This window comes from Phyllobates terribilis, unplaced genomic scaffold (genome assembly GCF_046119375.1).
Source record: "Phyllobates terribilis strain yellow unplaced genomic scaffold, ASM4611937v1 Scaffold_4__5_contigs__length_816908805, whole genome shotgun sequence".
Lineage (NCBI taxonomy): Eukaryota > Metazoa > Chordata > Amphibia > Anura > Dendrobatidae > Phyllobates > Phyllobates terribilis.
Genome location: NW_027362764.1, coordinates 673,732,032 through 673,757,297, shown reverse-complemented (window position 1 = coordinate 673,757,297; position 25,266 = coordinate 673,732,032). Strand labels below are relative to the sequence as shown.

At 45.6% G+C, this 25,266-nt stretch overlaps 1 non-coding gene and 10 pseudogenes across 1 annotated transcript; all 11 read right to left on the bottom strand.

Annotated features, from left to right (window-relative positions):
• Positions 1-498: 498 nt before the first annotated feature.
• LOC141270071 (5S ribosomal RNA) lies at positions 499-607 on the bottom strand (annotated as a pseudogene).
• A 933-nt stretch (positions 608-1,540) lies between these two features.
• Positions 1,541-1,660, bottom strand: LOC141270205 (5S ribosomal RNA; annotated as a pseudogene).
• A 621-nt stretch (positions 1,661-2,281) lies between these two features.
• On the bottom strand, positions 2,282-2,400 carry LOC141268634 (5S ribosomal RNA; annotated as a pseudogene).
• Positions 2,401-3,382: 982 nt separating this feature from the next.
• LOC141269281 (5S ribosomal RNA) lies at positions 3,383-3,502 on the bottom strand (annotated as a pseudogene).
• A 1,666-nt stretch (positions 3,503-5,168) lies between these two features.
• Positions 5,169-5,288, bottom strand: LOC141269869 (5S ribosomal RNA; annotated as a pseudogene).
• Positions 5,289-12,924: 7,636 nt separating this feature from the next.
• On the bottom strand, positions 12,925-13,044 carry LOC141269111 (5S ribosomal RNA; annotated as a pseudogene).
• Positions 13,045-13,665: 621 nt separating this feature from the next.
• On the bottom strand, positions 13,666-13,784 carry LOC141269517 (5S ribosomal RNA; annotated as a pseudogene).
• A 934-nt stretch (positions 13,785-14,718) lies between these two features.
• Positions 14,719-14,838, bottom strand: LOC141270199 (5S ribosomal RNA; annotated as a pseudogene).
• A 607-nt stretch (positions 14,839-15,445) lies between these two features.
• LOC141268474 (5S ribosomal RNA) lies at positions 15,446-15,563 on the bottom strand (annotated as a pseudogene).
• Positions 15,564-16,170: 607 nt separating this feature from the next.
• On the bottom strand, positions 16,171-16,279 carry LOC141269952 (5S ribosomal RNA; annotated as a pseudogene).
• A 933-nt stretch (positions 16,280-17,212) lies between these two features.
• Positions 17,213-17,332, bottom strand: LOC141267156 (5S ribosomal RNA). The gene has a single exon (XR_012321170.1). It is a non-coding gene; the product is annotated as a 5S ribosomal RNA (ribosomal RNA).
• Between the last annotated feature and the right edge of the window lie 7,934 nt (positions 17,333-25,266).

Here is a 25,266-nt window from a genome sequence, read left to right as displayed (position 1 = left end):
CCTCCACCACAGGGGGGCTCGCTCGACTCACCAGCGGACAGGCACCAGTATTGGGAGAGGGGGGCTGGCCGTCAGGGTTCACTGCGGCTCTGGCACAAACCCGGCGACACGGAGGTGGTACGGGCAGGAGCGGACTGGCCGTATCGGCTTCTCACTTTTTGGATTTTAGAAGGGCATGACATGCCTATATCTGTGTCTCCCCCTCCTTTTACTCCTCCACCTCTTTTATTTTCGCATGACTATATGTACTTGTCACTTTTCCATGTGTTAGTTATGTTTTCTGAGCAGTTTGTCAGCTTTTGGACACCTTTGAAGGTGTTTTCTATGTGTTTCTATGTATTTTTGATTGCCTGCCATTGGTTTTAACGGTGTTCGACGAACCGAACCGAACTCGAACACTACGGGGGTGGCTCAACACTAGTGTGCACTTGTGAAAGGGAATAGAAAAAAGGCATAGAGGAGAGTGCCCCCTGCTGGTGGAAGGAAGGAAAAAGCAAAAGCCTACAGTGCCTGGTATTCCCAGGTGGTCTCCCATCCAAGTACTAACCAGGCCTGACCCTGCTTTGCTTCTGAGATCACATGTGTTCAGGGTGGTGTAGCCGTAGGCAGGCACAAGCCTCTCACTTGCTGCTTTTCTACTTTGAAGTCTGGCTGCCGGATGCCCTTTCCAGTGTTCAGCAAAGACCAGGTCCTTTTGTGCTTTCCCTTCTCTTCAATTTTTTTGCTGGCTTCCTTAAAAGGTCTTGTAGACACAGCGCCCCACTCAGAGCCGCTGAGCTCAGTAATCGGCTGCAGCGCTGTCGACGGAACGTCAGCTTCACGGCCAATGCCACAGGCCGGGAGCAGAGGCGAGACTCACCGGTAGACCCGGGTAGGGTGAGTAGAGCGTGGTTAGTTGCTTTCTAATAGCCTGCAGCCGGGGATTAACTTTTAATGAAAGGGAACAATCCCTTTGACTGTCTGCAGCGCGCCACACCTAGAAAACGCACTCTCACAAACAAGCCAGCATGCACACGTGCTCGCACCTGACAACACCCCCTATCTGCCTCTACAACCTCTCCGTTACCATGCGTCAGACTCTCCTGCCTGTTTTATGATTTCAGGGCCCTAGCAGGAATCACCCCCCCCTCCCCAATTCCTTCCGCACCTTGCTTGCACTGAGGTTAGCTCCTTACCAGCCGTCTGGCTTGGTTACACAACCTTCTTTGCAGAGAAACATGTTACTTCTGCTGGCCCTCGCTAGGCGGCCGGCATCTAAAACCTTCCCTGGGCACCTGCTGAAAGCCTGGCCCCTTCACGGTCCCGGGTGCTTTTAACGCCATTATTTCCACAGGGCAAGCTGCGGAGTCAATAAGCACTCCTAGCCGTGGCAAGGAGCTCGGTGTCAGGCCTGTGTGAAGGCGGCGGGGTAGCGTACTTAGATGCTAACTGGCTCAGAGGCCTTGGGGCTTCTATCATCTAAGTTACTTAAGGTCGGTGTCCGGCAAGGCGCCGTTCCATGCTAGCCGAGCTGGGCAGTAGGGCAAAATGTCATCAAAATGGCCTACAGCACCCGGTGTTCACAGGAGGTCTCCCATCCAAGTACTGTCCGAGCCCAGCCCTGCTTTGCTTCCAAAATGAGACAAGATCAGGTGTATCCAAGGTGGTATGGCCAGTAGACGCTGCTCGATCCATCGCCCGGCAAGCCTTTCTCAGGATCGCTTGGTGGAGAGCAATCTGGCCGTGACGGGGCGGGCTCCGAAGGGTCCATGCAAAGGCTGTGCCGTCCCTACAGGTGTGGTTTGTTTAGCAGTGATTCACTCGCCGCATCAGGTGTCTTCAAAAATGTCTCGGCGCAGGGTCTCCTGCAGGCTAAACCCTTCATTGCGGTAATGTGACAGAAAGAGCAAGCTGGACCCGTAACTTGGGGGCGGAGCGAGACGTCCAGTGGTGCATGAAGGAAGAGGGTGAGATGGTTGCCAGTGACTTTGAGCTGCTCTTCAGGGGGGAGGGTCGTGTTGCCTGCAAAGGTCTTCTGCTTGGGGTTACCGGTGGTTGCCTCCAGCCACGCGGGAGACGCTGGTCCTGGTGAAAAGGAGCCTAGTATTAAAAGTAAAGAAGCAACAATGCTGGAGGCCCACGGTGATCAGAAGGATGCTGGTATTTTGCAGAGATGAAATAGCGCAAGAGAGAAAGCAAATGAAAAAAAGAAAAGAGAAGGAATGTGTGCACTTGTGAAAGGGAATGGAAAAAAGGCATAGAAGAGAGTACCCCCTGCTGGTGGAAGGAAAGAAAAAGCAAAAGCCAACAGCACCTGGTATTCCCAGGTGGTCTCCCATCCAAGTACTAACCAGGCCCAATCCTGCTTAGCTTCCAAAATCAGACAAGATCGGGCGTGTTCAGGGTGGTTTGGTGGTAGGCACTGGCAAGCCTCTCACTTGCTGCTTTTCTACTTTCAAGGCACAAACAAGCCTCTCACTTGCTGCTTTTCTACTTTGACGTCTGGCTGCTGGCTGCCCTTTCCAGTGCTCAGCAAGACCAGGTCCTTTTGTGCTTTCCCTTTTCTTCAATTTTTTGGCTGGCTTCCTTAAAAGGTCTTGTAGACTCAACGCCCCACTCAGAGCCGCTGAGCTCACTGATCGGCTGCAGCGCTGTCGACGGAACGTCAGCTTCACGGCCAATGCCACAGGCCGGGAGCAGAGGCGAGACTCTCCTGTAGACCCGGGTAGGGTGAGTAGAGCGCGGTTAGTTGCTTTCTAATAGGCTGCAGCCGGGGATTAACTTTTAATGAAAGGGAACAATCCCTTTGACTGTCTGCAGCGCGCCACACCTAGGAAGCGCACTCTCACACACAAGCCAGCATGCACACGTGCTCGCACGTGATAACACCCCCTATCTGCCTCTACAACCTCTCCGTCACCATGCGGTAGACTCTCCTGCCTGTTTTATGATTTCAGGGCCCTAGCAGGAATCACCCCCCCCTCCCCAATTCCTTCCGCACCTTCCTTGCCTTCCTTGCACTGAGGTTAGCTCTTTGGCAGCCGTCTGGCTTGGTTACACAAGCTTCTTTGCAGAGAATCATGTTACTTCTGCTGGCCCTCGCTAGGCAGCCGGCATCCAAAACCTTCCCTGGGCACCTGCTGAACGCCTGGCCCCTTCACGCCCCCGGGTGCTTTTAACACCATCATTTCCACACGGCGAGCTGCGGAGTCAATAAGCACTCCTAGCCATGGCAAGGAGCTCGGTGTCAGGCCTGCGTGAAGGCGGCAGGGTAGCGTACTTAGCTGCCAACTGGCTCAGAGGCCTTGGGGCTTCCATCAACTAAGTTACTTAAGGTCGGTGTCCGGCAAGGCGCCGTTCCATGCTAGCCGAGCTGGGCAGTAGGGCAAAACTTCATCAAAATGGTCTACAGCACCCGGTGTTCCTAGGAGTTATCCCATCCAAGTACTGTACGAGCCCAGCCCTGCTTTGCTTCCGAGATCAGACGAGATCAGGCGTATCCAAGGTGGTATGGCCAGTAGACGCTGCTCAATCCATCACCCGGCCAGCCTTTCTCAGGATCGCTTGGTGGTGAGCAATCTGGCCGTGACGGGGCAGGCTCCGAAGGGTCCATGCAAAGGCTGTGCCATCCCTACAGGTGTGGTTTATTTAGCAGTGATTCACCCGCCGCATCAGGTGTCTTCAAAAATGTCTCGGCGCAGGGTCTCCTGCAGGCTAAACCCTTCATCGCGGTAATGTGACAGAAAGAGCAAGCTGGACCCGAAACTTGGGGACGGAGCGAGACGTCCAGGGGTGAATGAAGGAAGAGGGTGAGATGGTTGCCAATGACTTTGAGCTGCTCTTCAGGGGGGAGGGTCGTGTTGCCTGCAAAGGTCTTCTGCTTGGGGTTACCGGTGTTTGCCTCCAGCCACGCGAGAGACGCTGGTCCTGGTGAAAAGGAGCCTAGTATTAAAAGTAAAGAAGCAACAATGCTGGAGGCCCACGGTGATCAGAAGGATGGTGGTATTTTGCAGAGAAGAAATAGCGCAAGAGAGAAAGCAAATGAAAAAAAGAAAAGAGAATGAATGTGTGCACTTGTGAAAGGGAATGGAAAAAAGGCATAGAAGAGAGTGCCCCCTGCTGGTGGAAGGAAGGAAAAAGCAAAAGCCTACAGGACCTGGTATTCCCAAGTGGTCTCCCATCCAAGTACTAACCAGGCCTGACCCTGCTTAGCTTCTGAAATCAGACGAGATCAGGCAGAGACAAGCCTTTCACTTGCTGCTTATCTACTTTGAAGTATGGCTGCCGGCTGCCCTTTCCAGTGCTCAGCAAGACCAGGTCCTTTTGTGCTTTCCCTTCTCTTCAATTTTTTTGCTGGTTTCCTTAAAAGGTCTTGTAGACACAACGCCCCACTCAGAGCCGCTAAGCTCACTGATCGGCTGCAGCGCTGTCGACGGAACGTCAGTTTCACGGCCAATGCCACAGGCCGGGAGCAGAGGCGAGACTCACCGGTAGACCCGGGTAGGGTGAGTAGAGCGCGGTTAGTTGCTTTCTAATAGCCTGCAGTCGGGGATTAACTTTTAATGAAAGGGAACAATCCCTTTGACTGTCTGCAGCGCGCCACACCTAGGAAGCGCACTCTCACACACAAGCCAGCATGCACACGTGCTCGCACGTGACAACACCCCCTATCTGCCCCTACAACCTCTCCGTCACCATGCGTCAGACTCTCCTGCCTGTTTTATGATTTCAGGGCCCTAGCAGGAATCACCCCCCCCCTCCCCAATTCCTTTCGCACCTTCCTTACCTTCCTTGCCTTCCTTGCACTGAGGTTAACTCTTTGGCAGCCGTCTGGCTTGGTTACACAAGCTTCTTTGCAGAGAAACATGTTATTTCTGCTGGCCCTCGCTAGGCGGCCGGCATCCAAAACCTTCCTTGGGCACCTGCTGAAAGTCTGGCCCCTTCACGGCCCTGGGTGCTTTTAACGCCATCATTTCCACACGGCGAGCTGCGGAGTCAATAAGCACTCCTAGCCGTGGTAAGGAGCTTGGTGTCAGGCCTGCGTGAAGGGCGGCGGGGTAGCGTACTTAGCTGCCAACTGGCTCAGAGGCCTTGGGGCTTCCATCATCTAAGTTACTTAAGGTCGGTGTCCGGCAAGGCGCCGTTCCATGCTAGCCGAGCTGGGCAGTAGGGCAAAACGTCATCAAAATGGTCTACAGCACCCGGTCTTCCCAGGTGGTCTACCATTCAAGTACTGTCTGATCTCAGCCCTGCTTTGCTTCCGAGATCAGACGAGATCGAGCGTATCCAAGGTGGTATGGCCAGTAGACGCTGCTTGATCCATCGCCCGGCCAGCCTTTCTCAGAATCGCTTGATGGCGAGCAATCTGGCCGTGACGGGGCGGGCTCCGAAGGGTCCATGCAAAGGCTGTGCCGTCCCTACAGGTGTGGTTTGTTTAGCACTGATTCACCCGCCGCATCAGGTGTCTTCAAAAATGGCTCGGCGCAGGGTCTCCTGCAGGCTAAACCCTTCATCGCGGTAATGTGACAGAAAGAGCAAGCTGGACCCGTAACTTGGGGGTGGAGCGAGACGTCCAGGGGTGAATGAAGGAAGAGGGTGAGATGGTTGCCAGTGACTTTGAGCTGCTCTTCAGGGGGGAGGGTCGTGTTGCCTGCAAAGGTCTTCTGATTGGGGTTACCGGTGGTTGCCTCCAGCCACCAGGGAGACGCTGGTCCTGGTGAAAAGGAGCCTAGTATTAAAAGTAAATAAGCAACAATGCTGGAGGCCCACGGTGATCAGAAGGATGCTGGTATTTTGCAGAGATGAAATAGCGCAAGAGAGAAAGCAAATGAAAAAAAGAAAAGAGAATGAACGTGTGCACTTGTGAAAGGGAATGGAAAAAAGGCATAAAAGAGAGTGCCCCCTGCTGGTGGAAGGAAGGAAAAAGCAAAAGCCTACAGCACCTGGCATTCCCAGGCGGTCTCTGTTAAATGGTTAATTATGGAAATTCATTTGGAATGTTAATCGATAATCATTTTTCTTAGTTCTATGCCTCAGCCATCGTGTCTAGTTGACATGCGCTATTTGTATGTGTATTTTTGGTTCACTACCATATGTAGAACAGTTGTCCATACGACTGGCTATAAAAGCCCATGGTACAGAAAGGGGGGGCTCTCTTGCTCTGCCCACCCCACAAGACACAGAATCTTCATGGTGAGAAGCAGATGACATGTAGGCCTGGACACATGCTGGACAAAGACATGATTTACCAGCCAGGATCCAAGGAAAGATGGGTGAATCTCAACAATTAAGCTAATTATGGATAAATGGACAATTACTTTATAAATAATTATTGTATGTACCTGCTGCAATCTGATTCTTTTTAATGGACAATCCAAGAATAAATAGATACATTTTTTTATAAGAATATCGTGATATTGATACTTTGAGAAGGCCTCAGTAGAAAAAAATAATACAGGAAGAGTATTATTTTACAATGGTGACCAAGCCAGTCCTGTTTTTTTGTTTTTTAAAATAAGTAAGTGAATTTCTTCCGTGAACAAGGGGGGAGTCCTGACGAGCTGAACAGCTGTTGTTCACGTGTCAGTAAATTCACTAGTTTGTCACGAGAAGCAGAAAGGACCTACAGACTGAGGAAAGACAGGAAGCAGAGGTACTAACAAGGAACAGAATCACACAGGAAAAGAATCAGACGAACTGAAGACAGGACGTGCTGATAAAGAGAAGCCAAGGAATCTTAAGGTAAGCAAAATATGGATATAATTTCTTCTTTTGCTAAACAAAGTAATATTAATTTCAAAGTTAATGTAAGAGATGACATAGAAGTTTTGTGGCTCAGTTTATACAAAGAATGTGAATTGCAGAATTTACAGTTAACTTCTAAATTGGTAAATAGAGACAAACAGAAATTGAGAAATATTCTACATTTGGTAGATTTTTTTCATAGTCTTGTGTTAGAGATTTCTAAGCAGGAAAATAGTGTAGAAGTGTCAGACGGTGATTCTGATTCTGACTGTAATGTGGAAAATGAACAAGAAGTAAGACACGTGTCTGTAACTGAAGGTGACCTTGGGTCTGACCAAGAGACGGACATACAGAAACCTGACATGGGAGGAGACATGACTGACATACGAGAAACCGATATACTAGGTGATGTGGGAGGAGACGTGAGTGACGTAGGAGGAACGGACGTACAAGAGCCACTAAAAATATCAGAGAATTCTGGAATTACCCAGGCTCAACTCCAAATTAAAATGAGGAAAAATTTGCTGAAATTATACAAAATCATGCCAAAATATGATGTCAAAATCCATGCCTGTAGAAATTCAGAGACATTTGAGAGCTTCTCTGATAAGTTTGATTTATCCAATGAGGAGAGGAATCAATTATTTAAAATATGGATTCCTGTGACATTGTCCAGACGTTTACATTTAATGCCCTGTGAAAATGACTCTCCTAATGGATGGGAAAATGATTCGGACAGATTAAGATATTTGATTTATTGTGTCACAAAGGATTTTCCCAACATAGAAGATCTGCAGAAACTAAGGATTGGTAGGAAGGAATGTACATTTACATTCATGTCCATATTTGAACGGTTGTACAAAGCTCTCATCAAAAATGGAAAAGTACAACATATGATAACAACTTTTGTACAAAAATTCAAATTCCTAAATTCAGTTTCCCAAGTTATGGCATCACAAAAAAATTCATTATTTGAATGTGCGCAGATGCTGGATTTTGTTAGAAAACATGAGAATCGTGAAAAGAAAATAAATCAAGCTAAATTTATAAAACCAGAAAAGGTAAAATCTTACCAAAAGCCAATATCAAACTCTCATAGACTGAGTCATCCCCATAGTGAACTCTATCAAATACGCAGAAGATTTCATATATGTTATAAGCCATATCAGCCAGTGCAAAGATCCATCTCTCCACAGAATGAGTTAATTCTCAGTCAGAACTGTGATTCTCTAAAAAGGAAAATGGCTGAAACTGATGGACAGAGACAGGTGAGACGACCAACTCACAGTGACGTCATGTAATGTGGACAGAAGAACAGGCAGTTCTCTGAGGTTTTGAAGGATAGAAAAATGTCTTTCCTAAATAGGGCGTTCCTGGGGATATTTGAGAGAGACAGAAGATTTGGTTTAGGGAGTAGCTAAGGAAAAACTCCAATTATAATGTTGTATCAAAGTGTCTCAATATTTATTTATAATCTTATACAGTAAAATTGTAGTTACATAGATTCTAATAGTTCATATATATATATATATATATATATATATACATATATATACACTTGTCTAAGTAGAGATTGCGTATAATTGTATTTATATATACGTTTATAAAATATATATATATATTAATTAATAAATTAGAACTTCATATATATAAATTTAAGTAGCAATATTTTAAATTACATTAGAACCAACCAATATATGTATAAGATATTTAAATAATTCTGTTTCTGTATGAATTTGATATTTAATTTTATTTTCTTATATTTCCTTAGAGTTTTCATTCCAAAGCAGGATTTGATCAAAGAACTCTAAAATGGATTTATTTCTTTATTCACACAGGAAGTGAAAAAATTGCATGATTTTATGTGTATAACATTTTAAAATAATAACAATATATCTAGTTGAACTATAATATATATGTAATACTTATTAATTCTTTTGTGTTGCTAATATTTTCTGTGCAAGAAGTGTTCATGCAAATTAAAGTAGCTTTACAGCATGACGTGTGACAGCTGCGGCCTTTGAACTTTGAGCTAATAGTATAGGATCCCATTCATTCTATTTTCAACTGATGTAACTTAAGACCGGGCAGCCAGTGAAAAAAGAATCTAAGACAAGAGTTTTTTCAAGTGTCTGAAATTCCAGTGACTTACTCTCATATTATATAATATGTACTTGGGGAATATTCAAAGAAATATAAAGATATTCAATTGATATGGCAATGCACATTAATAAATTGGGATGCAACAATTTTGGGTTAAATATATATATATATATATAAAACTTCATATGTGGAATGTTTGAGTTGAACAGATCTGTGAATGTCAGAGTGAAGGTGACAGATGAGTAAATCAGCAGCTGCTAAGTGTGATTGATGTGACAGAGGCCTCGTATGTTTGTATGTTTGAAAAAAAAAATGTTTCTTTATATGAAGGTACAAAAATATATTTAATTCTGAGGAAATTATAATACATAATTAGGTATTATCTACATATATATATTTCTATATTTCTTTAATAATTATTATTTCTTGATTTAACTAATAGTGGATAAGGGCAACCACACATCAAAATGGTTTACAAAGCAAATTTATATTTAGAATAATTTTCCACATGATAATATTCTTGAATAACTATAATATTATTTTGAATGGTTACCTAAATAGGTACACACCTCTCTTTAGTCAAATCTATGCTACTCATCGATATGAAATTTATGCACAATATTTCTAGTAGAATAATTATTTTTAATTTGGTTCTGATATATACATAAATTTTATAAAATAATATTTTTGGTATTAAGGGGGAAAATGTGTTTTTGATCCTGATTACATAATCACTTTTGATCAATACTTATTTTCCACACATTTTAATAAAGAAGAAATAATAATAAGGTACTATGGTATAATTAAGAAGGGTATTACATGCAAAGTTGCATAATTTAATATTTTTTGGTGGTACAAGGTTATGACAAATATGAAATCATCCAGATAATGGAGATATAAGGGTATTTTTTATGGAGAATATAATTACTCTGCATTTGTCATTAAAATTTAAAGGCCTTATTTTTATTTTTATTCTTATTTTTACTCTTAATTTTATTTTTCATTTTTAAAATTTTATTCTTACTTTATACTTCTTATTTTTCTATTTTTTCATTTTCATTTTTTAATTCTCATCTGATTTTATTTGAGTTCAATATCTCAATTGAGAAAACACATTAATATTTAATAAAGTAATGTCTAATACAAGAGTATTGCTTCATTAAATATATATTGCTAAGGAAAAAAATGTTTACATTTTCTGAGTAAACACAACAATTCATTCATTCATTTATTCATTCATTCATTCATTCATACATTCATATATTTATTCATTTTGGTTCAGGAGTATACATTCTTTGATATTATTGGTTTAATAAAGATATAAAAACTTGTTTTTTCAAAATACACTGACACCTATGGGTTGGAAAATGTAATTACACCTATGACATAAAAATGTTCTATCATATGGAGAACTTGATTGATAATGAATTATTATCTATTATTGTTTATTATTCCAAACATAATTTATTTTAATATTTTGATAATAATTAGATGGATATTACTGATTGCTATGGTACGCTGTGATATTATAGGTTAGGAAAAACTGCCAGATTTGGTATCAGATTAGGGAATGAAGACATCAATCAAAACATCGCAATTATGAATTCTATCTTAATAAAGACTTTTAATTTTTATAAATCAAAGAGATTCTCAAAAGTTACAAGAAGAAGCAACTGACATCCGGACGTCTCAGAAGGTAACAGGTGTGAATGCTGAGTGTTATAATAGACTGTGTCCATTACATACAATACAATTCACACCACTGATCACGAGGACGGCAGAGGACGATGATCCTATATGTACTGTGTTGTGTTCAAGTTTCATCACGTTCCAGTGGTTTCTTATCACCTGCAACGCTTCAATGAAAGCTGGTGAACAGGTAATACCTGGCATATGTGTCCTGTATATAAAGGACTGAGTACTGTTTATGGTGCTATATAAAGCAGGAAAGTGTCAAGTTAACCCTTGCTTTACTGACCAAAGACGTCACATCTGTTCCAAAAGTGACACGAGACCAGTGCGGACACACGGAAGATTCCAAAGACGATCCAACGTATGTCCAGGTTACACTGCACAGATATTAAAGCTACATTTCATCCATGGACTTTGTTTTCTTATCAACTGACACACATGATCTTTCTAATAAAGAGTACAGTTTATGGACTGAACAATAATGAACACAATTATGGACTGTACAATATCTACATGCTGTAATTTATTTCAAAGGAGTTTTCATCTAAAGACTGTGTTATAAAAGAACCAAGAAGAAGACGAGACGACGACCCGATGACATCAGATGATGACGATTGAACCCGCGATTGCTTCAATTTAGATATAGGGAAGTATAATTATACATATTAAATGAATATTAGTCACGGCTTACCATAACATGAATTCACATCATTATATAGCAATAATCCGATATTGATACTATTATTACTATTATTATTATAATGGAAATTTAATGATATTGCCAAGGAAGAAGGAAAGAAAAAATGATTGATGAATGTATCTTCTTTTGAGAAATTTCAGTTAAAGTCCTTTTATTCTCAAAAAAGGGGGAAATGTTAAATGGTTAATTATGGAAATTCATTTGGAATGTTAATCGATAATCATTTTTCTGAGTTCTATGCCTCAGCCATCGTGTCTAGTTGACATGCGCTATTTGTGTGTGTATTTTTGGTTCACTACCATATGTAGAACAGGTGTCCATACGACTGGCTATAAAAGCCCATGGTACAGAAAGGGGGGGCTCTCTTGCTCTGCCCACCCCACAAGACACAGAATCTTCATACTGAGAAGCAGATGACATGTAGGCCTGGACACATGCTGGACAAAGACATGATTTACCAGCCAGGATCCAAGGAAAGATGGGTGAATCTCAACAATTAAGCTAATTATGGACAAATGGACAATTACTTTATCACTAATTATTGTATGTACCTGCTGCAATCTGATTCTTTTTAATGGACAATCCAAGAATAAATAGATATATTTTTTTATAAGAATATCGTGATATTGATACTTTGAGAAGTCCTCAGTAGAAAAAAATAATACAGGAATAGTATTATTTTACAGTCTCCCATCCAAGTACTAACAAGGCCTGACCCTGCTTAGCTTCCGAGATCAGATGAGATCGAGCGTGTTCAGGGTGGTGTGGCCGTAGGCGGAGACAAACCTCTCACTTGCTGCTTTCCTACTTTGAAGTCTGGCTGCCGGCTGCCCTTTCCAGTGCTCAGCAAGACCAGGTCCTTTTGTGCTTTCCCTTCTCTTCAATTTTTTTGCTGGCTTCCTTAAAAGGTCTTGCAGACACAACGCCCCACTCAGAGCCGCTGAGCTCACTGATTGGCTGCAGCGCTGTCGACGGAACGTCAGCTTCATGGCCAATGCCACAGGCCGGGAGCAGAGGCGAGACTCACCGGTAGACCCGGGTAGGGTGAGTAGAGCGCGGTTAGTTGCTTTCTAATAGGCTGCAGCCGGGGATTAACTTTTAATGAAAGGGAACAATCCCTTTGACTGTCTGCAGCGTGCCACACCTAGGAAGCGCACTCTCACACACAAGCCAGCATGCACACGTGCTCGCACGTGACAACACCCCCTATCTGCCCCTACAACCTCTCCGTCGCCATGCGTCAGACTCTCCTGCCTGTTTTATGATTTCAGGGCCCTAGCAGGATTCACCCCCCCCTCCCCAATTCCTTCCGCACCTTCCTTGCCTTCCTTGCACTGAGGTTAGCTCTTTGTCAGCCGTCTGGCTTGGTTACACAAGCTTCTTTGCAGAGAAACATGTTACTTCTGCTGGCCCTCGCTAGGCGGCCGGCATCCAAAACCTTCCCTGGGCACCTGCTCTAAGCCTGGCCCCTTCACGGCCCCGGGTGCTTTTAACGCCATCATTTCCACACGGCGAGCTGCGGAGTCAATAGGCACTCCTAGCCGTGGCAAGGAGCTCGGTGTCAGGCCTGCGTGGTTGCGTACTTAGCTGCCAACTGGCTCAGAGGCCTTGAGGCTTCCATCATCTAAGTTACTTAAGGTCGGTGTCCGGCAAGGTGCCGTTCCATGCTAGCCGAGCTGGGCAGTAGGGCAAAATGTCATCAAAATGGTCTACAGCACCCGGTGTTTCCAGGAGGTATCCCATCCAAGTACTGTCCGAGCCCAGCCCTGCTTTGCTTCCGAGATCAGACAAGATCGGGCGTATCCAAGGTGGTATGGCCAGTACACGCTGCTCGATCCATCGCCCGGCCAGAATTTCTCAGGATCGCTTGGTGGCGAGCAATCTGGCCGTGACGGGGCGGGCTCCGAAGGGTCCATGCAAAGGCTGTGCCATCCCTAAAGGTGTGGTTTGTTTAGCAGTGATTCACCCGCCGCATCAGGTGTCTTCAAAAATGTCTCGGCGCAGGGTCTCCTGCAAGCTAAACCCGTCATCGCGGTAATGTGACAGAAAGAGCAAGCTGGACCCGTAACTTGGGGGCGGAGCGAGACGTCCAGGGGTGAATGAAGGAAGAGGGTGAGATGGTTGCCAGTGACTTTGAGCTGCTCTTCAGGGGGGAGGGTCGTGTTGCCTGCAAAGGTCTTCTGCTTGGGGTTACCTGTGGTTGCCTCCAGCCACGCGGGAGACGCTGGTCCTGGTGAAAAGGAGCCTAGTATTAAAAGTAAAGAAGCAACAATGCTGGAGGCCCACGGTGATCAGAAGGATGCTGGTATTTTGCAGAGATGAAATAGCGCAAGAGAGAAAGCAAATGAAAAAAAGAAAAGAGAATGAATGTGTGCACTTGTGAAAGGGAATGGAAAAAAGGCATAGAAGAGAGTGCCCCCTGCTGGTGGAAGGAAGACAAAAGCAAAAGCCTATAGCTTCTGGTATTCCCAGGCAGTCTCACATCAAAGTACTAACCAATCCCAACCCTGCTTAGCTTCCAAGATCAGATGAGATCAGGCGTGTCCAGGGTGGTGTGGCCCTAGGCATTGACAAGCCTCTCACTTGCTGCTTTTCTACTTTGACGTCTGGCTGCCGGCTGCCCTTTCCAGTGCTCAGCAAGACCAGGTCCTTTTGTGCTTTCCCTTCTCTTCAATTTTTTTGCTGGCTTCCTTAAAAGGTCTTGTAGACAGAACGCCCCACTCAGAGCCGCTGAGCTCACTGATTGGCTGCAGCGCTGTCGAAGGAACGTCAGCTTCACGGCCAATGTCACAGGCCGGGAGCAGAGGCGAGACTCACCGGTAGACCCGGGTAGGGTGAGTAGAGCGCGGTTAGTTGCTTTCTAATAGCCTGCAGCCGGGGATTAACTTTTAATGAAAGGGAACAATCCCTTTGACTGTCTGCAGCGCGTCCCACACCTAGGAAGCGCACTCTCACACACAAGCCAGCATGCACACGTGCTCGCACGTGACAACACCCCCTATCTGCCCCTACAACCTCTATGTCACCATGCGTCAGACTCTCCTGCCTGTTTTATGATTTCAGGGCCCTAGCAGGAATCACCCCCCCCTCCCCAATTCCTTCCTTGCCTTTCTTGCACTGAGGTTAGCTCTTTGTCAGCCATCTGGCTTGGTTACACAAGCTTCTTTGCAGAGAAACATGTTACTTCTGCTGGCCCTCGCTAGGCGGCCGGCATCCAAAACCTTCCCTGGGCACCTGCTGAAAGCCTGGCCCCTTCACGGCCCCGGGTGCTTTTAACGCCATCATTTCCACACGTCGAGCTGCGGAGTCAATAAGCACTCCTAGCCGTGGCAAGGAGCTCGGTGTCAGGCCTGCGTGAAGGCGGCGGGGTAGCGTACTTAGCTGCCAACTGGCTCAGAGGCCTTGGGGCTTCCATCATCTAAGTTACTTAAGGTCGGTGTCCGGCAAGGCGCAGTTCCATGCTAGCCGAGCTGGGCAGTAGGGCAAAACGTCATCAAAATGGTCTACAGCACCTGGTGTTTCCAGGAGGTCTCCCATCCAAGTACTGTCTGAGGCCAGCCCTGCTTTGCTTTCAAGATCAGACAAGATCGGGCGTATCCAAGGTGGTATGGCCAGCAGACGCTGCTTGATTCATCGCCCGGCCAGCCTTTCTCAGGATCGCTTGGTGGCGAGCAATCTGGCCGTGACGGGGCGGGCTCCGAAGGGTCCATGCAAAGGCTGTGCCGTCCCTACAGGTGTGGTTTGTTTAGCAGTGATTCACCCGCCGCATCAGGTGTCTTCAAAAATGTCTCGGCGCAGGGTCTCCTGCAGGCTAAACCCTTCATCGCGGTAATGTGACAGAAAGAGCAAGCTGGACCCGTAACTTCAGGGCGGAGCGAGACGTCCAGGGGTGAATGAAGGAAGAGGGTGAGATGGTTGCCAGTGACTTTGAGCTGATCTTCAGGGGGGAGGGTCGTGTTGCCTGCAAAGGTCTTCTGCTTGGGGTTACCGGTGGTTGCCTCCAGCCACGAGATAGACGCTGGTCCTAATATTAAAAATAAAGAAGCAACAATGCTGGAGGCCCACGGTGATCAGAAGGATGCTGGTATTTTGCAGAGATGAAACAGCGCAAGAGAGAAATCAAATGAAAAAAAGAAAAGAGAATGAATGTGTGCACTTGTGAAAGGGAATGGAAAAAAGGCATAGAAGAGAGTGCCCCCTGCTGGTGGAAAGAAGGAAAAAGCAAAAGCCTAATGCACCTGGAATTCCCAGGCGGTCTCCCATCCAAGTACTAACCAGGCCCAACCCTGCTTAGCTTCCAAGATCAGACAAGATCGGGCGTATCCAAGGTGGTATGGCCAGTAGTTGCTGCTCGATCCATCGCCCGGCCAGCCTTTCTCAGGATCGCTTGGTGGCGAGCAATCTGGCCGTGACGGGGCGGGCTCCGAAGGGTCCATGCAAAGGCTGTGCCATTCCTACAGGTGTGGTTTGCTTAGCAGTGATTCACCCGCCGCATCAGGTGTCTTCAAAAATGTCTCTTCGCAGGGTCTCCTGCAGGCTAAACCATTCATCGCGGTAATGTGACAGAAAGAGCAAGCTGGACCCGTAACTTGGGGGCAGAGCGAGACGTCCAGGGGTGAATGAAGGAAGAGGGTGAGATGGTTGCCAGTGACTTTGAGCTGCTCTTCAGGGGGGAGGGTCGTGTTGCCTGCAAAGGTCTTCTGCTTGGGGTTACCGGTGGTTGCCTCCAGCCACGCGGGAGACGCTGGTCCTAGTATTAAAAGTAAAGAAGCAACAATGCTGGAGGCCCACGGTGATCAGAAGGATGCTGGTATTTTGCAGAGATGAAATAGCGCAAGAGAGAAAGCAAATGAAAAAAAGAAAAGAGAATGAATGTGTGCACTTGTGAAAGGGAATGGAAAAAAGGCATAGAAGAGAGTGCCCCCTGCTGGTGGAAGGAAGGAAAAAGCAAAAGACCACAGCACCTGGTATTCCCAGGCGGTCTCCTATCCAAGTACTAACCAGGCTCGACCCTGCTTACCTTCCGAGATCAGGCGTGTTCAGGGTGGTGTGGCCGTAGGCAGAGACAAGCCTTTCACTTGCTGCTTTTCTACTTTGACGTCTGGCTGCCGGCTGCCCTTTCCAGTGCTCAGCAAGACCAGGTCCTTTTGTGCTTTCCCTTCTCTTCAATTTTTTTGCTGGCTTCCTTAAAAGGTCTTGTAGACACAACGCCCCACTCAGAGCCGCTGAGCTCAGTGATCGGCTGCAGCGCTGTCGACGGAACGTCAGCTTCACGGCCAATACCACAGGCCGGGAGCAGAGGCGAGACTCACCGGTAGACCCGGGTAGGATGAGCATAGCGCGGTTAGTTGCTTTCTAATAGCCTGCAGCCGGGGATTAACTTTTAATGAAAGGGAACAATCCCTTTGACTGTCTGCAGCGCGCCACACCTAGGAAGCGCACTCTCACACACAAGCCAGCATGCACACATGCTCGCACGTGACAACACCCCCTATCTGCCCCTACAACCTCTCCGTCACCATGCGTCAGACTCTCCTGCCTGTTTTATGATTTCAGGGCCCTAGCAGGAATCACCCCCCCCTCCCCAATTCCTTCCTTGCCTTCCTTGCACTGAGGTTAGCTCTTTGGCAGCCGTCTGGCTTGCTTACACAAGCTTCTTTGCAGAGAAACATGTTACTTCTGCTGGCCCTCGCTAGGCGGCCGGCATCCAAAACCTTCCCTGGGCACCTGCTGAAAGCCTGGCCCCTTCACGGCCCCGGGTGCTTTTAACGCCATCATTTCCACACGGCGAGCTGCGGAGTCAATAAGCACTCCTAGCCGTGGCAAGGAGCTCGGTGTCAGACCTGCGTGAAGGGCGGCGGGGTAGCGTACTTAGCTGCCAACTGGCTCAGAGGCCTTGGGGCTTCCATCATCTAAGTTACTAAAGGTCGGTGTCCGGCAATGCGCCGTTCCATGCTAGCCGAGCTGGGCAGTAGGGCAAAACGTCATCAAAATGGTCTACAGCACCCAGTGTTCCCAGGAGGTCTCCCATTCAAGTACTGTCCGAGCCCAGCCCTGCTTTGCTTCCGAGATCAGACGAGATCGGGTGTATCCAAGGTGGTATGGCCAGTAGACGCTGCTCGATCCATCGCCCGGCCAGCCTTTCTCAGGATCGCTTGATGGCGAGCAATCTGGCCGTGACGGGGCGGGCTCCGAAGGGTCCATGCAAAGTATGTGCCATCCCTACAGGTGTGGCTTGTTTAGCAGTGATTCACCAGCCGCATCAGGTGTCTTCAAAAATGGCTCGGCGCAGGGTCTCCTGCAGGCTAAACCCTTCATCGCGGTAATGTGACAGAAAGAGCAAGCTGGACCTGTAACTTGGGGGCGGAGCGAGACGTCCAGGGGTGAATGAAGGAAGAGGGTGAGATGGTTGCCAGTGAGTTTGAGCTGCTCTTCAGGGGGGAGGGTCGTGTTGCCTGCAAAGTTCTTCTGCTTGGGGTTACCGGTGGTTGCCTCCAGCCACCCGGGAGATGCTGGTCCTGGTGAAAAGGAGCCTAGTATTAAAAGTAAATAAGCAACAATGTTGGAGGCCCACGGTGATCAGAAGGATGCTTGTATTTCGCAGAGATGAAATAGCGCAAGAGAGAAAGCAAATGAAAAAAAGAAAAGAGAATGAATGTGTGCACTTGTGAAAGGGAATGGAAAAAAGGCATAGAAGAGAGTGCCCCCTGCTGGTGGAAGGAAGGAAAAAGCAAAAGCCTACAGCACCTGGCATTCCCAGGCGGTCTCTGTTAAATGGTTAGTTATGGAAATTCATTTGGAATGTTAATCGATAATCATTTTTCTGAGTTCTATGCCTCAGCCATCGTGTCTAGTTGACATGCGCTATTTGTGTGTGTATTTTTGGTTCACTACCATATGTAGAACAGGTGTCCATACGACTGGCTATAAAAGCCCATGGTACAGAATGGGGGGGCTCTCTTGCGCTGCCCACCCCACAAGACACAGAATCTTCATGCTGAGAAGCAGATGACATGTAGGCCTGGACACATGCTGGACTAAGACATGATTTACCAGCCAGGATCCAAGGAAAGATGGGTGAATCTCAACAATTAAGCTAATTATGGACAAATGGACAATTACTTTATAACTAATTATTGTATGTACCTGCTGCAATCTGATTCTTTTTAATGAACAATCCAAGAATAAATAGATACATTTTTTTATAAGAATATCGTGATATTGATACTTTGAGAAGTCCTCAGTAGAAAAAAATAATATAGGAAGAGTATTATTTTACAATGGTGAGCCAGCCAGTCCTGTTTTTTTGCTTTTTAAATTAAGTAAGTGAATTTCTTCCGTGAACAAGGGGGGAGTCCTGACGAGCTGAACAGCTGTTGTTCACTTTTCAGTAAATTCACTAGTTTTTCACGAGAAGCAGAAAGGACCTACAGACTGAGGAAAGACAGGAAGCAGAGGTACTAACAAGGAACAGAATCACACAGGAAAAGAATCAGACGAACTGAAGACAGGACGTGCTGATAAAGAGAAGCCAAGGAATCTTAAGGTAAGCAAAATATGGATATAATTTTTTCTTTTGCTAAACAAAGTAATATTAATTTCAAAGTTAATGTAGGAGATGACATAGAAGTTTTGTGGCTCAGTTTATACAAAGAATGTGAATTGCAGAATTTACAGTTAACTTCTAAATTGGTAAATAGAGACAAACAGAAATTGAGAAATATTCTACATTTGGTAGATTTTTTTCATAGTCTTGTGTTAGAGATTTCTAAGCAGGAAAATAGTGTAGAAGTGTAAGACGGTGATACTGATTCTGACTGTAATGTGGAAAATGAACAAGAAGTAAGACACGTGTCTATAACTGAAGGTGACCTTGGGTCTGACCAAGAGACGGACATACAGAAACCTGACATGGGAGGAGACATGACTGACATACGAGAAACCGACATACTAGGTGATGTGGGAGGAGACGTGAGTGACGTAGGAGGAACGGACGTACAAGAGCCACTAAAAATATCAGAGAATTCTGGAATTACCCAGGCTCAACTCCAAATTAAAATGAGGAAAAATTTGCTGAAATTATACAAAATCATGCCAAAATATGATGTCAAAATCCATGCCTGTAGAAATTCAGAGACATTTGATAAATTCTCTGATAAGTTTGATTTATCCAATGAGGAGAGGAATCAATTATTTTAAATATGGATTCCTGTGACATTGTCCAGACGTTTACATTTAATGCCCTGTGAAAATGACTCTCCTAATGGATGGGAAAATGATTCGGACAGATTAAGATATTTGATTTATTGTGTCACAAAGGATTTTCCCAACATAGAAGATCTGCAGAAACTAAGGATTGGTAGGAAGGAATGTACATATACATTCATGTCCATATTTGAACGGTTGTACAAAGCTCTCATCAAAAATGGAAAAGTACAACATATGATAACAACTTTTGTACAAAAATTCAAATTCCTAAATTCAGTTTCCCAAGTTATGGCATCACAAAAAAATTAATTATTTGAATGTGCGCAGATGCTGGATTCTGTTAGAAAACATGAGAATCGTGAAAAGAAAATAAATCAAGCTAAATTTATAAAACCAGGAAAGGTAAAATCTTACCAAAAGCCAATATCAAACTCTCCTAGACTGAGTCATCCCCATAGTGAACTCTATCAAATACGCAGAAGATTTCATATATGTTATAAGCCATATCAGCCAGTGCAAAGATCCATCTCTCCACAGAATGAGTTAATTCTCAGTCAGAACTGTGATTCTCTAAAAAAGAAAATGGCTGAAAATGATGGACAGAGACAGGTGAGACGACCAACTCACAGTGACGTCATGGAATGTGGACAGAAGAACAGGCAGTTCTCTGAGGTTTTGAAGGATAGAAAAATGTCTTTCCTAAATAGGGCGTTCCTGGAGATATTTGAGAGAGACAGAAGATTTGGTTTAGGGAGTGGCTAAGGAAAAACTGTAATTATAATGTTGTATCAAAATGTAATACAATGTCTCAATATTTATTTATAATCTCATACAGTAAATTGTAGTTACATAGTTTCGAATAGTTCATATATATACAGTACAGACCAAAAGTTTGGACACACCTTCTCATTTAAAGATTTTTCTGCATTTTCATGACTATGAAAATTGTACATTCACACTGAAGGCATCAAAACTATGAATTAACACATGTGGAATTTTATAGTTAACAAAAAAGTGTGAAACAACTGAAAATATGTCTTATATTCTAGGTTCTTCAAAGTAGCCACCTTTTGCTTTGATGACTGCTTTGCACACTCTTGGCATTCTCTTGATGAGCTTCATGAGGTAGTCACCGGAAATGGTTTTCACTTCACAGGTGTGCCCTGTCAGGTTAAATAAGTGGGATTTCTCGCCTTATAAATGGGGTTGGGACCATCAGTTGTTTTGTGCAGAAGTCAGGTGGATACACAGCTGATAGCCCTACTGAATAGACTGTTAGAATTTGTATTATGGCAAGAAAAAAGCAGCTAAGTAAAGAAAAACGAGTGGCCATCATTACTTTAAGAAATGAAGGTCAGTCAGTGCGAAAAATTGGGAAAACTTTGAAAGTGTCCCCAAGTGCAGTTGCAAAAACCATCAAGAGCTACAAAGAAACTGGCTCACATGAGGACCGCCCCAGGAAAGGAAGACCAAGAGTCACCTCTGCTTCTGAGGATAAGTTTATCCGAGTCACCAGCCTCAGAAATCGCAGGTTAACAACAGCTCAAATTAGAGACCAGGTCAATGCCACACAGAGTTCTAGCAGCAGACACATCTCTACAACAACTGTTAAGAGGAGACTTTGTGCAGCAGGCCTTCATGGTAAAATAGCTGCTAGGAAACCACTGCTAAGGACAGGCAACAAACAGAAGAGACTTGTTTGGGCAAAAGAACACAAGGAATGGACATTAGACCAGTGGAAATCTGTGCTTTGGTCTGATGAGTCCAAATTTGAGATCTTTGGTTCCAACCACCGTGTCTTTGTGCGATGCAGAAAAGGTGAACGGATGGACTCTACATGCCTGGTTCCCACCGTGAAGCATGGAGGAGGAGGAGGTGTGATGATGTGGGGGTGCTTTGCTGGTGACACTGTTGGGGATTTATTCAAAATTGAAGGCATACTGAACCAGCATGGCTACCACAGCATCTTGCAGCAGCATGCTATTCCATCCGGTTTGCGTTTAGTTGGACCATCATTTATTTTTCAACAGGACAATGACCCCAAGAACACCTCCAGGCTGTATAAGGGCTATTTGACCAAGAAGGAGAGTGATGGGGTGCTACGCCAGATGACCTGGCCTCCACAGTCACCAGACCTGAACCCAATCGAGATGGTTTGGGGTGAGCTGGACCGCAGAGTAAAGGCAAAAGGGCCAACAAGTGCTAAGCATCTCTGGGAACTCCTTCAAGATTGTTGGAAGACCATTTCCGGTGACTACCTCTTGAAGCTCATAAAGAGAATGCCAAGAGTGTGCAAAGCAGTCATCAAAGCAAAAGGTGGCTACTTTGAAGAACCTAGAATATAAGACATATTTTCAGTTGTTTCACATTTTTTTGTTAAGTATATAATTCCACATGTGTTAATTCATAGTTTTGATGCCTTCAGTGTGAATGTACAATTTTCATAGTCATGAAAATGCAGAAAAATCTTTAAATGAGAAGGTGTGTCCAAACTTTTGGTCTGTACTGTATATATATATACACTTGTCTAAGTAGAGATTGCGTATAATTGTATTTATATATACGTTTAAAAAATATATATATATATATTAATTAATAAATTAGAACTTCATATATATAAATTTAAGTAGCAATATTTTGAATTACATTAGAACCAACCAATATATGTATAAGATATTTAAATAATTCTGTTTCTGTATGAATTTGATATTTAATTTTATTTTCTTATATTTCCTTAGAGTTTTCATTCCAAAGCAGGATTTGATCAGAGAACTCTAAAATGGATTTATTTCTTTATTCACACAGGAAGTGAAAAAATTGCATGATTTTATGTGTATAACATTTTAAAATAATAACAATATATCTAGTTGAACTATAATATATATGTAATACTTATTAATTCTTTTGTGTTGCTAATATTTTCTGTGCATGAAGTGTTCGTGCAAATTAAAGTAGTTTTACAGCATGACGTGTGACAGCTGCGGCCTTTGAACTTTGAGCTAATAGTATAGGATCCCATTCATTCTATTTTCAACTGATGTAACTTAAGACCGGGCAGCCAGTGAAAAAAGAATCTAAGACAAGAGTTTTTTCAAGTGTCTGAAATTCCAGTGACTTACTCTCATATTATATAATATGTACTTGGGGAATATTCAAAGAAATATAAAGATATTCAATTGATATGGCAATGCGCGTTAATAAATTGGGATACAACAATTTTGGGTTAAATATATATATATATATATATCTAAAACTTCATATGTGGAATGTTTGAGTTGAACAGATCTGTGAATGTCAGAGTGAAGGTGACAGATGAGTAAATCAGCAGCTGCTAAGTGTGATTGATGTGACAGAGGCCTCGTATGTTTGTATGTTTGAAAAAAAAAAATGTTTCTTTATGTGAAGGTACAAAAATATATTTAATTCTGAGGAAATTATAATACATAATTAGGTATTACAGTGCCTACAAGTAGTATTCAACCCCCTGCAGATTTAGGTGGTTGACACATGCGGAATTAACTTGGCATTTTGACATTTGTACTGTAGATCAGCCTGGAAGTGGGAAATGCACTGCAGCAACTTTTTTTTTGTTTTTTTGTTTTTTTAAAACGTTAAAAGTTAATTCAGAGTGTCATTTATTATTCAACCCCTCAAACCACAAGAATTCTGTTTGGTCCCCCTAAAGTATTAAAAAGTAGTTCAGGCTCCAAGAATAATGAGCTTCACATGTGTGGATTAAAGATCTCTTTTGCCAGCCTTTTCTGACTATTTAAGAACCTCCCCAAACTTGTGAACAGCACTCAGACATGGTCAACATGGGAAAGACAAAAGAGCATTCCAAGGCCATCAGAGACAAGATCGTGGAGGGTCACAAGGCTGGCAAGGGGTACAAAACCCTTTCCAAGGAGTTGGGCCTACCTGTCTCCACTGTTGGGAGCATCATCCGTAAGTGGAAGGCTTATGGAACTACTGTTAGCCTTCCACGGCCTGGACAGCCTTTGAAAGTGTCCTCCCGTGCCGAGGCCAGGCTTGTCCGAAGAGTCAAGGCTGTAGCGCCGGCGTCCCTGCCCTCTGCTAGGCAGGGACGCTGTTCCCCTCACCTCTCTGCTCCGTGCCCGGCGTCCTCCTCCCGCTCTGCTGGCAGCGCGCGCTCCTTCCCGGCCACTGTGCTTAGGGCGCGCGCGCTCTCCCTCCCTCTTAAAGGGGCCGCGCGCGCCGTCCTAAGGAGTCCCCGGCCAATGGCCGGAGGACTTCACCATATATAAGGCACCTCCTCCAAAATGGAGGTGCCCGAGCAATGTTGTTGCACTGTTCACTACTCTGCTTCAGCCCTCAGGTCCCATTGCCAGTTACCTGCCAGATACCTGCCAGATTCCTGCCAGCTTGCTGTCTTATTCCTGCCTGATATTCTGCTACCTGCCTGCTAGCCTGAGGTCCGACGGTCTGCCTTACTACTCCTGTCAGGCTGTCTAAGGACCAGCTTGCCCGCTCACCTGGGAGTGCACATCAACTACCTGCCTGCTTGCCTGAGGTCCGACGGTCTGCCTTCCAACTCTTGTCAGTCTGTCTATGGACCAGCTTGCCCGCTCACCTGGGAGCGCACATCTGCTACCTGCCTGCTAGCCTACCTGGAGGCTCTGCCGTCACGTGCTGTGACCACCTGCCTGTCCAGTGACTCCTGCCCGCTCACCTGGGAGCGCTCATCTGCTGCCTGTCTGCTAGCCTACCTGGAGGCTCTGCCGTCACGTGCTGTGACCACCCGCCTGTCCAGAGACTTCTGCCCGCTCACCTGGGAGCGCTCATCTGCCGCCTGTCTGTTGGTCTTCCTGGAGGCTCCGCCGTCACATGCTGTGACCACCCGTTTATCCAGAGACTCTCGCCTGCTCACCTGGGAGCTCACGTCTACCATCAGCTGCCACAGGTCGTACCAACCCTTTACCCAGAGACTGCCCCGGTCACTTGCCGTGACCATCTGCCCGTTCATCCAGAGACTGCCCCGGTCACTTGCCGTGACCATCTGCCCGTTCACCCAGAGACTGCCCCGGTCACTTGCCGTGACCATCTGCCCGTTCATCCAGAGACTGCCCCGGTCACTTGCCGTGACCTCCTGCCCGTTCTTCTAGAGACTGTCCCGGTCACCTGCTGTAACTGCCTGCCTGGTCGCCACCCGCTCCCTTTCAAGGACCGCCCCCTTGTATAGTAGCTCAGAGGTTCCGCCTCCCAGACCCGTTACAGTTTGCTCGGGCCATGGAACCCGGTGGCACCCAAGCTCCCTCGCTCTCGGTCCTGTGTCATGAACTGTCCCGTCAGAGGTCCCAACAGGAGTCCATCCTGGGTCACCTGCGGAATGTCAATTCTCGCCTGGACACTCTGACTGCTCCGCCAGCAACCTCCGCCAGTGCCATGACTCGCAATCCGGCAGCTCCGCTGTCCACTAATACCATGGTATCCTACCCCGGACCCCGGCTTTCTGCACCTCCTCGCTTCGGAGGCGACTCCGCCCAGGCTCGGGGCTTCATAAATCAGTGCACCCTGCACTTTGAACTCCTGTCCCACCAGTTTAACTCCGACCGGGCCAAAATTGCCTTCATCATGTCCCATCTCACCGGGGAGACCCTGGCCTGGCTAAATCCTCTATGGGAGAGAGGAGACCCCCTGGTGTCCGACTTGCCTGCCTTTCTCATGGCTTTCCGGAAAGTCTTCGACGAACCCGGACGGAAGACCTCATCCGCATCATCACTGCTACGACCCCGTCAGGGAAGTCTCACCGTGGGCCAATATGCCATACGGTTCCGTACCCTTGCCTCGGAGCTGGCCTGGGATAACGACGCACTGGTATC